The 16303-nt window shown below is 31.1% G+C and overlaps 1 pseudogene; it reads left to right on the top strand.

The window, feature by feature from the left end:
* Window positions 1-16303, top strand: part of LOC145600731 (aspartic proteinase CDR1 pseudogene) — a 50079-nt pseudogene that overhangs the window by 5110 nt on the left and 28666 nt on the right.

The raw sequence follows: 16303 nt of genomic DNA, 5'->3' as shown, positions 1-16303 counted from the left end.
AATATCACCGTTTGAGACTTTAACTAACTAAACTATTTTATTATCTTCATAGTAATAATTAATAAGTATTCTATGTGAAGCACAATTGATTTATACAAGTAATGTAAGATAATCAAAATTATTGAGTTTTATTTTCCTTTTTTTTTTAGGGAAATCAAAGTTATTGATATAATAAATATATTGATATCTTCCACTTTATTTTTTGAAAGAAATGTTATAATTATTAGAAATTATTAATACTAATATTATTAAATATTTATTCTTAATATTTGTATTTAAAAATATTATTATTATTATTATTATTTATTTATAATAAATAAATATTAATTATTATTAATATTAATAGTTATTAAAATTATTTTTAATATTAATGATTATTATAATTATTCAAAATAATAAATTATTATCATCAATACAATATTAATTATTATTATTGGATATTAATTATTATGGTTGTTATTATTAATTATTATTTGAAAATAGAGCCGAGCAAAGTAGATCAGAGCAGATTTCTTTTGAGCAGAGCAGAGCAGAGCAGAGCAGCTCTAAAGAACGGGGTCTAAGATTTACCCGAATTCAAATTACTCGACCCGAAAACCAAAACTAAAATAATAATTTTAATTGAGTATAAGTTAATAATCAAACTGACCCGACTCAAATTTAAAACAAAATTGAATTGATTTGACTGAGATCTAATCTAATCCAAAATGACTCGATCCAAAGTCTAATATATCCATTTTGACCCGTATAAACCCGATAAAATCTGAATTTGAATTAATCTAACCTAGATATGACTCGATCGGAATTTGAGTTGACCTAAATTCGATTTGTATCGACCATATTTAGGGTCTGTTCACATTTATCGAACTGAGCTGGACTAAAATGAACTGAACTGATTGGAGCTGAGCTGAACTAAACCGAACCTGAATAGAGCTGAAATGAATATTTTATGAGAGAAAGAAATTAAGAGATGAATTGAGCTGAGCGAACTGAACTGAACCGAAATTAAGCTGAAGTGAACAAGCCCTTATACCCAACTTTGATCTGAACCTAATTAAGCTCAACCCGATTTGATTTGGTCTGTTAGATACTTAATTAGATCAAAATGACCCATCATTATTCGACCCAAACATTCCGACCCACCATGGGTCAACCCAAACTCTATCTGGGTACCCTATTTGACACCTCTTAAGCCTAATCACATCAGTTTCTAAAATTGGAAATGTCTTAATTATTATAGTTTTAAAAGACACTCTAAAGATAATGACAATTAATTCAAAATAAGATTAACATACTCACATTATTTTAAAAACAAAAAAAAATATTTGACACACAGTAAACAAAAAAAATATAAGAATAAAACCAAACAAAAAATGCTATACTAAATATTACCTCTATTCAAAAAAAAAAAAAAAAATATTACCGATGCATTTAAGAATATTAATCAAAGCGTTTTCAAAAAAAAAAAAAAATATTAATCAAAGCTTTCATAAACGTCAAATAATAATTTTTATACATCAAAGATTTCATATAATCATGATAAGAGACATGACAGGAATGATACAAATCTATACTAATATATTAAAAGGCGATCCTAAAAATGTCTCTGTGCCATGTAGACCCCCTCACAACGCCACGTCACTCACTCAACTCCTTATTATGCCACGTCATCCACTCAATTTCTCAATGTGCCACATAAGGTTCGAACCCTTGACCTCTTGGAAGAAATGTTATTGTTTGACCATCTAGGCAAATTGTTGGTTATACTTTAATGTTTCACACTAAATAGTATTATACCATAAAAGTATTGAATATACATACTACATACACACTATTAAATGCTCTTAAAAATTAGCACTTGCACAACTACAAAAGTAGTATCCCGGGACAACGCCCGGGCTACTCACTAGTGCACATTAAAACTCCGTAACTATCAAAAGCGTGGAACGAAACGGTTTGAAAAATGAAATGATTATAAATTATTTTATTTATTTACTTTATATACAATGATTTTTTTTGGTGTATCGTCCGATTCAATCTTTGGGCTAATTCGGAATCGGGAATCAGTTCTGGGCGGTTAGTTTCTAGTCCTCTCCCAATTATTGTTGTGGGGATCGAACACACAGTTCTCCCTACCAATTAAGCTTAATCCCAATCATGAATCACCACTACACGTCTAAACCAATGGTCAATTGGTTATATATACACATACTTAATGCTAATTAAATAACCTTTTTGGGGGGAGCTAATTAAAATTATACTTTGTAACTAATGTTCTGTATATTTTAAAAGGTAAAAAATAAATTGTAGAATTGTGTATTAATCAAATTTAGAAAAAGATGAGTTAATTTTTTTTTTTTTTTTTTTTTTTTTTTTTGTTATACGGAGTATATTATTTTTATATATTTTTTTAATTTACTATTTTATATTTACGTAAAATCACTTTGATCCCCTACCTTCTTAATTTTAAAATAATGTTTGGAAGATTGAATTATATGCATTTGAACATATTGTATCATATTGTAATCGAATAGTAGGCATTATCTCAAAAAAGAAATAATCAAGTGGTTAAAAGAAACAATAATACAATTGTATAACCAAAAAAAATAAAAATAACATTGAAACGTATGGTTTTCTGCTTCTGAGAAAAATCCACTTTTCCTTAAATCATGGTAATTTTTTTTTACTAATTCTATCGTTAATTATCTTTATAATTTATTACAGATTTTTTTTTTTTTTTTTTTTTTTTTTTTTTTTTTTTTGTGAATAGATTTGTTACAATATTTTAATATAACATTTAAAATTAAAGGATTAATGTTTGCAAAATTTTTGTATTTAATAACATTATAAATTATGCAACGGAGGATCAACATATACAAATATTTTATATATCTACATGATAATATTAAGGAAAACTTTTGTATACACCTGATTTTCAGTAATTTACTGTACATCGGGTACACTTTTGTCAGATTTAGTGTCACTTTTGTCAAATTTAGTGTCACATTTGTCAAATTATCAATGAAGCATAAATAACTCTTATATATGTCAGGGTAACTTTTGTGCGTTTTAGTGTAATTTTTGCACATTTTGTTATCACTTATTTACTGAACATCCGTTTTATTTAAAAGTTTGTGTAATATTAAAGAGTTTGCCTCATCAAAAAAACAAAAATTGTCAATCACTTGATGGGCCTTTTTATGTATGTGTGGAAGAAATATACAAAGTATATATTATAAATGATACTCCCTAAAAGGTTGGAGTAATACTCCATACAATTTTCTAGCCTTCTTGTTACGCATCATATGATTAATACTTAAGTGTTTATATATATTGAAAGAGTTGCAATATTTAATGATAAGAATATATTATCGAATTTGGAATTTATTTATTAACATAAATGTATCAGTTAGATTTAAGAAAGTATCTTATAATATATTTCCCCAAAAAAGGCCCCATAATCAATATATTATAATAATTTGTTTCCCCAAAAAAAACCTAATCAACGGATTTTTGTAAGGAAAAATTTATAAAAATATTAGTCATCTTCAACCTTATGCATTTTCAAGTCCTCAAAAAAAAAAAAAAACCTTATGCATTTTCAACATTCAACAACGGCACTATATGTATGTTTCAACATTCCACAAGATTAATCATTAAATTATATCAAAATTAATCACAAAATCACTTTAATTAATACTGAATATTCGAATATCCAAATTTATTATTGCAACTCGATTGAATTATTTCTCAAAAACTAGAACTTTGAAGTTTATTTTAATATAACTAATATTCGAATCACATTACTATAATTGATGAATAAATTTATTATTTCTACAATTGATGAATTGAATAATATAAACAATTATATACTGTAGTTAGGTTGATAAATTCATCGAAATAAATTTTTGGTTTAAGATGGAATAATGTTTAGGGATGAAGATGACATAGTTTAAGATCAAGTCCAATTTTAATGTGAAAGATGATTAAAGGTTGAAGATCATATATTTATATTAAAATCTGCTATTTTTTTTTATTTTATTAAAAAATAAAAACATGTGTGTAAAAAGAATTATCTATTAACCAAACAAGCTCTTGATGACTGTGTAGCATAGGTGTTGAATTGGATGGCTAGGATTAGATAAATAAATATCAACGGTTCAGATTAAATCTCTTAGCGTAGTCGAACATAGTCGTCCATAGTCGTCCGTAGTCGACAACTGTAGTAGAATTTTTAATACGTTAGATATTTTTTACTTTGTATCATAGTTTTCATGTATTCTAATAATCTTAAGTACTTTAATTATAGATTTGGTTGAAGAAAATAAGTTGTACACAAAAAAAAAAAAAAAAAAAAAAAAAAAAAAAAAAAAAAAAACCTCGTGGCCTACAATAAGCAAAAGTATCAAATATATAGCAAAAATGGTATGACTTCTTATTTATTTTCTATTGGACCCGAGTTCAATTCTTAACATAGATTGGGGATGGTTGGAGCCATAACTAAAAAATTATTGTGGGTCCAAATCAAAAATTTCCTAAAGAGAAAATGTTGAGATTATTACTAAGCAGAAAGGGTATTAAATTAATCCATTTGTTTATAATTGCATTAATTTGAAATTACAAATACCTTGGCATCTTTAGGAGGTGTGGAGATATAGAGAGGAAATATAAAGTAGTTTTTTTCCGGATGCTTATGGTATGTGAAAACTTGTGGGGAAAACTTTAATTGAGCTCCAGTGATCTGTAAAAACTCGGTCTTAACGACTCATGTGAGGTTGACTCAAGTTTGAGATTAACTCGAACTATTAATGCGGTAAGTTGATAATCTCAATAATCAACTCGAAAATGCGTGATAATCTCGAATTATTTTTATAGGGTATTATACCCCCTCCGTTTCGTAATAAACGTAAAAGTAGGATTTGCATAAGGTTTTAGAAATATTATAAGGTGGGAACCAAAAAGAGAATTTTTTTTTAAATTTTTTTTTTTGATATAAGTATAGTTAGTAGGGATATATTTGATTGTTAGTAGGAGAGTGAAATAATAATAATACAAAAAGTAGTGTAAATAGGGTTAGTTGGAGAGAGAAATAATAAAAAAGTTATCCGTCATTATTAGGGCTGACAAACAGGTCGGGTCGGGTCGGGTTTAGGTCGACCTGTTTACATAAACAGGTCAGGACCCCCCAACCTGAACCCGACCTGTTTCCTTAAACAGGTCAGAAAATTCAACCCGAACCCGACCTGATTTTAAGCGGGTTGACCTGAACCCGACCCATCTTAACCTGTTTTTTTTATTTTAAAAAAAAATTGATTAACCTTGTTATTTTTTTTAACCTGTAATAAACATGGGCACGGGCCGTGCCCGTGCCGGGGTGGCGGCCGTGCCGTGCCGGCTCCGCGGCGGGCCGTGCCGTGCCGTGCCTGAAATTGGCACACCCCAGCCCACGGCACGGCACGGCCCACGTGCCTCGCGGGCCGTGCCGGGCCGGGCCGCGGGCCAAACCGTGCCTACCTTACTTTTTTTTTTTTAAAAAAAAAAAAAAATAAATGTTAAAAAAAAACGAATTAAAAACAAAAATGCATATAATAAAAAAAAAATACTAGTGCGATAATCCGAAAACACAAAAAAATGAAGAATAACTTATTTTATTATATGACGGTAGCCGACAAGCCGGTATGAATGTACGATAATTCAATAATACAAAATTACAAAATAAGTAATGATAATTAAAAATCGTACAATAGTGTATGAATATTGAATAACTTCATTTATTATACGGAATACGAAGTTCAATAATACAAAAAGAATACAATAGTGTATAATGTAAATATGTAATCATGTAATTATTATTGGTCGTCTTCGTCTTCGCCTTCGTCTTCATCTTCGTCTTCGTCTCCTAGAGGTTCAAGGTCATCCGCCAATTGAGTGGATTGAGAAGTATGAGAACTAAAAGAAGTCGACGTTCCTTCATTGTCGTCGTTTTGTGCATAAGTACGATCTTGAGAACGAGTTTCGGCATCCAACCAATCCTTGAAGCAAACACACATTTCAAGTGTTTCGGGTTTTAGTCTTGTTCTTCTATCGTCTAGAACTCTTCCCGACGCACTAAAAGCTCTTTCGGAAGCAACGGAGGAGATTTGGATAGCAAAAATATCACGAGTCATTGCCGACAAAATTGGATGTTTCACGGCTTGTGATTTCCACCAATCGAGGATGTCAAGGCCAAACTTCTCTTCATCGTCCATGCCTTTCATGAAGTCGTAACTTAAGTACATTTGCAACTCCGAAACATCGCTTTGTGTTCTCCTAGATGATGATGATTCTGTACCTGAATACTTAGACATCAAGTTAGCAGCTTGTGCAAATAAACCTTTGGCCCGTTTACTTACATTTTTGGATGTTTGAGAAGGGGAAAATCGAGACACGGTTCCATATTTACTTTCATAAACATTATATAAATTAACAAACTCATCCGTCACCTTATTCTTAAAAGTTTCAACATCATCTTCAAAATTCATGTTACTATAATAAATATCAATTAATAAAAAGGTGCCATCATATTTTTGTCTAGGATCTAAAATAGAAGCAAAAATATAAATCATAGGAATATCGGTGTAATATTTACGCCATTTATCCTCCATGGATGGAAGATATCCACGATAAACATGTTGTGATCGGTGTTCCGTAAAAAGTTGTGCAAGTAAACATGCATTGCTAAGAAAAAAATGAGCACAAGGATTATATACAGAAGAAAAACAATGTGTCATACCATATAGTAATTGTAAAAACTACATATATTTTTCACAATTAGCCCAATCATCTTCAAGTAAAGCATTTTGTGGAAATTTCGTATTATAAAAAAGTGTTAAATGAACCTTGTACTCGATTGCCCGACTCAACATTTCATAGGTGGAGTTCCACCTAGTTGGACAATTCGGTGCTATTTTTATGGTTTTTATCCGTTGTTGCCTGCAAAAACCTTTCCATTCTTGATATCTCATGTTAGAGCTATTAATAGTGCAAATAGCATTCCTTATTTTGTGATAAAATGGACCAATTGCTTGTGTTCCATCCTTCACACACAAGTTAAGAACATGACAAATGCATCTAACATGAAGTGCATCTCCATCTAATATAACATCGTTCAATTGGAATTTGACCAAATTCGCACTATATGTCATAGAAGTTGCATTATCGAAAGTCATAGACATGATTTTATCCCTAAGACTATATGCATCAATAGCTTCCATTAAATGATGTGAAATGTTAAGACCGGTATGAGGGTATTCAAGCATTTTGAAATGAATGATGCGTTTTTGTAACATCCACTCATTATCTAACCAATGACAAGTAACACATAAATAGTGAAGTCCGTACCCACCATCTCATGCATCGGCGGTTAAAGAAACTCTACTAGGAAGATTAGCTAATTCATTTACTAATTTCAATTTGTACTCTAGATAAGTCTTCATGGCAGCAGATCGAACGGTTTTTCGGGAGATTTTTTTGTGTTTTGGTTGTAGTGCTCGGTTAATATAGTTGTTGAAGGCATCATTTTCGGCGAAAAGAAAAGGTTGTTCTGCATGTACAATCATTCTCCCAAGTTCATCCCTATCTCTCTCGTAATTGTAAATGAAACCTTATGGATGGAATTGAGAAATTTTAGGTTGGGTTGGATCACTAGATGGTCCACCACATTTTTTTGTATGTCTAGTAAAGTGTCCCGTCCCTCCCTTGGTATCGGCCGAGAAAATTTTACCACAAGTCCGACACTTGCATTTTTTTTCCATCTTTACTTAATTGATAATGTGCCGAACATTCACTCTTTCTTTTGGTTTGAGCAAAATCCTCTTCGGTATACCACTCTAATATGTTAGGATTTTGGCTGGATGGTTCACTCGACCCGGAGGCTTGTGTTTGGCTACCTTGGGAAGGAGGAGGAGGAGGAAAAGGAAATTCATATTGTTGAAATTGGGTTTGTTGAAATTGGATTTGTTGAAATTGGGTCCAAGGAGCCATATCATCCATTTGTTCTTGCCCTCCCGTGTTTTGGGGATGAAAGAAAGGGGTGGAAGTGTTTGGAAAGGGCATGTTAGAAGAGGGAAAGGGCATGTTAGGGGGGGAGGCATAGACATTGAAGTGTTTGGGTTTGGTGATTCCCTACGTTTTGACTTGGCTTTTCTAGAGGAGGAGGAAACGTTCTGGTTTGATGCCATGATTAATTAATAATAATAACACAACTAACAATAACAAAGTAACAATTAACAACAATGAGAATTAATTAGTAAGTAGTTTTTATATAAATTAAATTTTCAAAAATAATTATAATAATAGTAGATTACTTGGATCAATGAGATCCCAGGTAGGAGAGGTGCCCACCTTTAACCTGTAATCTTTTTAAATAATCTTGTAATTTTTAAAAATAAAAATACTACGTATAATTCTTTTTCTAAAATTAACCTGAAATATTGAACAACATAAAAAAAATGTAAAATGCAAATTCAAAGCCACTTGCTGCATAGTTTATAGTACAATTATACAACACTAAAAAGTTCCAAAATACATATAACAGAAATCTAATATTTGCCAATTAGTAACTTCATCATCTGATTCTTCATAATCAGCAAGTTCAACGGTTAAAGAGGAAGAGGACAATCAAGTATCAACCATCTGTTAATTAAGAATAAATTAGTTAATTAGATAAATAATTAGGCTAACTTTATCAAAATTCTAAATGCCAAATGCAGACTTAGCATCGTATAATCAGATGAAAAGATCAAACAAAATCACTTAATCTCACTCATAAACTCATAAAAAACAGTTGTAAAAACAAGTAATCTCACTCATAATTAGATGGTGAAAAAAACCGCATGCACAAAACGCACTCATAACACACGAGCTTAAATCAGATTAAAAAAGTAAATCGAAGAAATTAAATCGCAAACAAGTAAACACATAAAAATATTAATGTTGAGATGAAATTGAAGAACTAAAATACATAAAAAAAACAGAACAATTAAGTAAAGAGAATTAATTAGCAAGCAAATTACCTTTGACAATGTTGAGATGAAGATTCACAAGCTTTAATAAACAATTTTCATGGAAAAAATATGAAAACAAGAGAAAAGAGAGATGAAAGAGAGAGAGAGGAGAGAGAATGAGTGAAAGAGGTGAATTGGGGAAGCGGCGTGAATAAAGAACAAAGCTTAGGGTTTTTCATTTTTGTGGTTAGATATTTGGGCTTAGCCCATATTTAAAAGTTAGGGGGTAAATAACTAAAATTAGGGCTGGTAAACAGGTTTAGGTAGGTTGGGTTCGGGTTGACCCGACCTGAAACCAACCCAATTAATTAAATGGGTTTTGGCGGGTTGGTTTCGGGTTGGGATTTCCAACCTGTACCCGACCCATTTAACTTCAGGTCGGGTTCGGGTCGACCCAATTACATAAACGGGTTGAAAATCTCTTTCAAAACCCATTTATTTCGGGTTGGGTTCGGGTCGGGTTGTCGGGTCGGGTCAGCTTTTGCCAGCCCTAGTCATTACTAAATAAAAAGGTCAATTATTATGAAATAGATGAAAATAGAAAGTGTTATGTTTATTAAAAAAAAAAAAAGGAGAGTATCTAATATAAATATTATTATGCTATACAATCCTTTTTTTAATCAATCATAATTATTAATTTTATAATACTGGTATTTAAGTACTCATATCATCACATCTATATTTCATTTAGTTACAATATTAAAGAGAAGGAACAAATGTTACAGTATATAGTGGGTTCGATCTACTAAGACCAAATCATTTAGCAAGCTACTAAATATCGACTCGGACAAAACTGGATCCATTTCAGCTCGAATCGATATATTTTGTTGGTTTAAAAAAGTACAACATACTTTTTAAACATTTAGTATGGGGTTTCTATTGAGGTTAGATGGAGAAGCCCTACTGAAAACTTGTTCTTTCACATGGCAGAAAATGTTTCCCCATTCCTTTTAAAGTAATGTTCAACCTACTGAATAACTCATCATACTATTCATTCATGAAAAGAAAATAATTGTCATGGAACAATTTTACACAACTTCTGCCTATGCAATGGTACTAATCCTATGTGCAGCCATTACACCAATATGTACAAAAGGCTAATAAAGTGCACGCATCAAAAATTACCTAACAGTGAAATTTTCTCTTTTACATTCCCAGTTGAAGAATCTTTCTTCTCTGATTCTGCCATCTTTGTTAAAGCACTTGTTGAGGTTTTTCCCTGCATAAACAGATTTTTGTGATACCAAACAGACAAGGCCAGGTATCAGTAGTTCAGAATATTGTTTGCTTAGATTACAGCCAGCTATTCACTGTTTCATCTTAGTTTCAATACATTAAAACAAAGGAACTTGCATACAAACTGGATTCTGACTACTTCTAAAATTTAACTCAAAGTACTTTGTATCCCTGTCACAATTCATAATTTTTTGAACACCAGAACATAATACGATTATTACTGCAGTTAAAAGACTTCAACCTAGACAAAAAACAGCCACAGCAACCTATCTAAGTTTCTCAGCCAGATCTGAACCACCACTGTCCATCAATCTACATTTGTATCCGGGCCGATTGTTATCCAAAGTCTAAGTAACTTATACAGTATTATTCTCACCGTGGTCTTTTATAAGTGTCTTTTAAGTTTATAAACACAAATAATGGATAAAAAGATAGCTATTCCATTTATACCTCATACTAAGAAATAATACTGCATGGATAACAATTAAGTACGTCCGAGGATTGATACAAAAGTGACAAATAGTCGTGCACTGGTACTTAGCACAAATAATGACTACAGGAGGTAATAGAAACACCTTGAGGCTCTATTACCTATCAAATTAAAGCAAAAACAAAAATAGATATAAACTTCATTATTACTAACATATAAGCACAATTTTCTTCAAACTCAAACTCATTAACAACAAAAGAACATTTTTAAGTGTTTCAAAACATTTATCATAAAACTTGACAATGTCTGTGTATGTGCAGCTTTTATCTAGTCACACATACTGACATACTGTCGTACACGTCCTCCATCTCTATCCCTCTTCCACCATTAGTGCAAAATACAACTGTACAAGTCCTGGAGCTCAATTAAGTTTTTCAATCAAGAAAAAAGTAAGGGATTGATGTTAAAAATTTATGATTTTCTGGTTGAATTCTAAAGTATTTTTCTCGTTCATGTACTCGTGTTCTACAACTATCTTCCTATCAAAGGCCACAGCTATGAAAGCATAGCATCAAGACAATGTCATCATTCTTCGAGCACTGACAACATAAAGGAAAGCAAAGAATATGAAATGCACAATATGCCTTTCAGGCTTTCACTGATGTCATCTATCACGGTGAATTGGTGATTACCGGTAACAATCTGAGCTCGTAACAACACGAATTTCTTTTTATAAATAGTTGCTCAAAAAATTCTAATGATGCCTAAGTTTTCTTCTACCATGCCTATCTATCAACAAAATTCCTCAATGTCACGGATTTAATGCATCCAATTCGATGATCATAGACGTAAAAATGCATAGTGAAACATCTTTGATAATCACGAATCTTCTACTATGACTTGAAAAATCTCAGAAAATTCTTCTTGCTAAACAATATTGACATAAATTGCACATATCAAAAATTCAAGCAACAAATTCTCTCGTTATAAGCTTTCGTAAATGTCAGTAATTACAACTAACTGTTCAATAATTCAGCTTAGAAGAACCCTAAATACTATTACGACAATTAAATTAGCATTTGGATGAAATTAAACCCTAGATTGTGAAATTGATCTTCGCTTATCAGAGAAGAATTAAAATCTTACCTCGGAAGCTGCTTCAATGGAGGAGAGAGAGCTCGGAAGCTGCTTCAATGGAGATCTCAGAGTAAGCTTTAATGGAGGAAGAGATGAAGGCAGAGGTGCAGCGTAAAAGTGAAGCTCTAGAGAGAGAAAAATGATGATATCATTCAAGGCGGGAAATTTATACTACGGAGTAGTAATTAATCTCAGTATTTTTCAAAAATTAAAGTGGCATTTTCATAATTACCGGAAACGGTAAGCAAAAGATCATATGTACTCAATGTTAGAGATATGGGATATCGGAAAATATATGTCTGATATATTTTCCGTAGATATCATTCAAGGAATAATATATTTAGGTTTATTTTATGTTAAGATATATTTAGAAAATATATCTTTAGGAATAATAATATATCATGGTATCAAGAGCAGGTTAAATCTTGGGACCGTTCACAAAAATTTCCCCCCTGCCAGTGGGTTAGAAAGTTAAACCCACCAGTGGGATTCATATAATTTGCTTCCGCTATATTAATACTCTTTGAAATTTCTATTCTTTAATTTGATTTTTTTTTTTGGTTAGTGGAGTATGTGAGTTGTTTTCTCCATAATATATCTCCATGGAGATGAAGAAAAGCCACGTTTGGCGTACTTTTCATTTTTTTTTTTTTTAAAAAAAAGTTTTGTAGGAAAACCACGGACACCGGCAAAGGGCCGTAGCATGTAGAAGACTGCGGACACCAGCAAAGGGCCGTGACAGAAGACTACGGACACCAGCAAAGGGCCATGGAAGAAGATCACGGACACCAGCAAAGGGCAGTAGCAGAAGACTACGGACACCAGCAAAGGGCGTGCCAAAAAAAAACCATGGACACCAGCAAAGGGCCGTGGCAAAAGATCACGGACACCAGCAAAGGGCCGTGGCAGAAGACTACGGACACCAGCAAAGGGTCGTGGCTGCAAAAGTTCCAATCGACTTCAACATAGTAGTGCAACTCGATCGACTTCAACAAATAGATAAATTTCCAATCGCAACGTTCGTGTTACTGCCGTTACGATTGCGGGAGGGTGTTAGAGATATGGGATATCGGAAAATATATGTCTGATATATTTTCCGTAGATATCATTAAAGGAATAATATATTTAGGTTTATTTTATGTTAAGATATATTTAGAAAATATATCTTTAGGGTTTATGATTATGGTAGTATATCTTGTAGGAATATTGTTTCCTATCTTATGTTGGTAGGTTTTGTATAAATACTCTACCTATTGATGAATAATAATAAGAAAGCAATTCTATTCCAATTATTTTCTATTCCTCTCTATTTTATCACTCAAGTCTCTCAAATTGTTAAATTGGGAAAATGTTGAAACAAATGTTGCCATTTTGGCATGAGAAAAATACAAGTTTTAAGTTAATCTAGCACAATCGTCAATTTACGTAATTAAATGTGGGTAACTTTGTAATTTCAACAATACGAAAAGTTTCACGTCATTAATGGATGATGGCCAATTTGAAGAGCGAAATTTCAGAAACTTCACCCGTGAAATTAAAGCTTAAGAACAGCTTCAATGGAGGAGGACGATCCTCTCGTCCTTTGGGATTAATCATGCCTTTTATATTTCTACCTTTTTTTAGGGTTTTAGTTATATCCCAATAATTATATCCAAAAAAAAAAAAAAAAAGGAAACAATATTAAAGCAGAAACTAACATTAACAGTGAAGTTTTCAGAATTTCAGGCCAAACTTTCCTACCCAATTCCCAATGCAACTCATTAGCAGTAAACATGAGCCACCTGATTACTTTCACATTCTCACGCCTAACGCAAACTCCGTAAAAAAATATTGAAAGCGTTTGCAAGCTGAAAAATATCCTCTAGAATTCAATTTTTAAAGAGTTATTAAAAAAAAGTTGTATTTAGATATTTTGGTTCATCTTCAATAAATAAAAAGAAAAAAAATAATATCATAGCAAGTTAAATTAGCAAATGTATATAAGTTCAAAAACGTATGTTCAGTCACACACACATATTTATAGCGTGTGAAAAATTTCTTAGTTTGTAAGGTATAAAATCATCATCGGGTATGCCCATTGCATAGGGTACATATATTCTTGTGTTAAACTACAACTAGTATTTTGAACCGTGCAATGCACATGTTGTTCATAGAAAATTACATCGAGAGATAAGTAATGAAATACCAATAATTAAATTATGGGTGTAATATATAACCGAAAACATTAATAAAAAAATTAAAATTCTGGGACTTTGATTGAAATTAGGCCTGAAAAAAGGTGGAAGGACTAAATTAAAGAGAAAAAAGGAAAAGTTTGAATTGAAGAGAGGAGATAATGAAGAAGTGTTTAAAGAAATATAATATCCCTACCTTATAAAGAGTAAAAGATAACTCTTAGGAATAGTTTGCTACCAACTATACCCTCAAAAATTTGTACAAAATTGTATACAAAAATGTGTATTTACTTTTTTACCCTCATTAATATGTTTACTCCCATTAATATATTTAATGGTTTTTTTTTTCATTAACATATCATCAATTAATTCAAAGTTTTTTTTTTAACAAAAACTTGTAATGCCTTTTTTTTAATAAAATAAAAAAAATTATAATGCTTTGTACTTCATATGTTATTATTATTATTTAAAAAGAGAAAAAAAAAATTGTATGTACGAAGACTCTGTTTATTGCCAAGAGACGGTTTATTTTTACTCCTTCGTGGTTGCTCTTCTTATTTACAATCTTGTTGTCTTTTAATTACAACTATTGTTAAGGTTTATTAACTTTTAAAATGTACATTATTTGATGGCACGCACATAAACAACGTCATGGAACTTAAATGACAACATTCATATTAAATAGTGATATTTGAGCAGATTAAAAATCCTAAACTCAAGGGAAATCGATGATAGAAAAAAAAAAGTTGTATTAATTATGGAGAGAATATAAGAGGAAAAATATAACTACATGGTTAACTGGTTATTGCTTTAGTATTAGATATAGATATGAATATTAGATGGTCGTAGAACATTGAATTGACATTATTAAGTTTTTAGCTACAACGAACATTTCACATATTATTACTCCGTATGACCAAAGCTTACAAAAAATTCGTTTGAAGAAAAATACGTTAAGTATTATTGAATCATGCAAATCAATTAAGAGTCTAAACTAACAACAGCTTAAGATATGATCTGAAGGGATGCAAATCAAATAAATATTATTTAATAATAATTTTGAAATAACATTGTCAAACTTTTGAGGGCTTTAAAAAATAATTATCATAAAAGATTTTGGTGGCTTTCTTATACCTCTAAAAGCCACCATATAGGCACATAAACCAAATAATACGTATTAGAACCACCAGGTCTACCCTAATGGTGTAAATACACGCCAATACAACATCTATACAAGAGCTAGCCCCATCGCGCGCGTAAGACACCCTAGTAATGAAAAAATTAAAAATGTATTAAGGCATGTGGCACATTGGGTTGGAAAACAATATAGAGAAGTGTAATAAGAGATGACATATGTCTTTCTTGGTTTGAGTTTTTTTAATAATAAGTATAGATAGATAGATTATGATCGAGATCGATATTACTTTAGTTATAATACGAACTTGTATTTAATTTGAACTTTAGTTCTAGCAACATTCTCTAAGTCTTAAAATCAAAAGATAATTTGCTTGAAGTCAGTGTGGTGTATCCAAAAAAAAAAAAAATTAACTGGGTTAAAATGTATTTGATAAACTTTATGGGGTCATTTGATAAATATAAAAGTAATTTTAATGGAAAAATAAATAAATTTATAGGATTTCTATTTTCATGTTGAAGTGGGGTCATATTTAAGTGGGCATAAGTTTTGTTCACCTTATTTTCACTTATTTTAGTTGTAATAAGTTCAGATAGCCCACATATCCCACATTAAACTATATTTTACATTACAGGTGCATTCTATATATTCACCTTATTTTTATTTATTTTAACTTTTCTAATCTGATCTAAATTTATTTGAGCTTATCTAAACTTATCTGTACTTATTAGCCCTTATTAGAACTTATTTAAGTTATAAATTGAATTTTGGTAGTCTTGATTAACCCTTATCATAACTTATATGAATTTAAATTTCCTAAACATATCTTATCTGAACTTATTAACCCTTATCTGAACATATTTTTTCTAAAATAAGTGAAATAATAGAGGTGAACTGAACAGGGCCTACTAGTGTCTATAAACGACTTTTTATCTTCTATTTAAACAGCAAACATAGGGACCCACTCTTCACTTATTACTTTAGTTTATATGAACAATAAATGATAAGAGAAAGTATTTAATTGGGACTTCCTAATTTGATTGTTACGACCTTGAAAGATACTTTATTGGGATTTGGGACTATATAATACTTAATTGGGAATGCCTAAATTGATTATAATAACCTTCAACTTTTCTTTATTAAGACT

The sequence above is a fragment of the Chenopodium album genome, chromosome 21 (assembly GCF_948465745.1).
Source record: "Chenopodium album chromosome 21, dcCheAlbu1.1, whole genome shotgun sequence".
NCBI lineage: Eukaryota > Viridiplantae > Streptophyta > Magnoliopsida > Caryophyllales > Amaranthaceae > Chenopodium > Chenopodium album.
The sequence above is the reverse complement of the archived record's forward strand: the minus strand, read 5'-3'. Positions and strand labels throughout refer to the sequence as shown.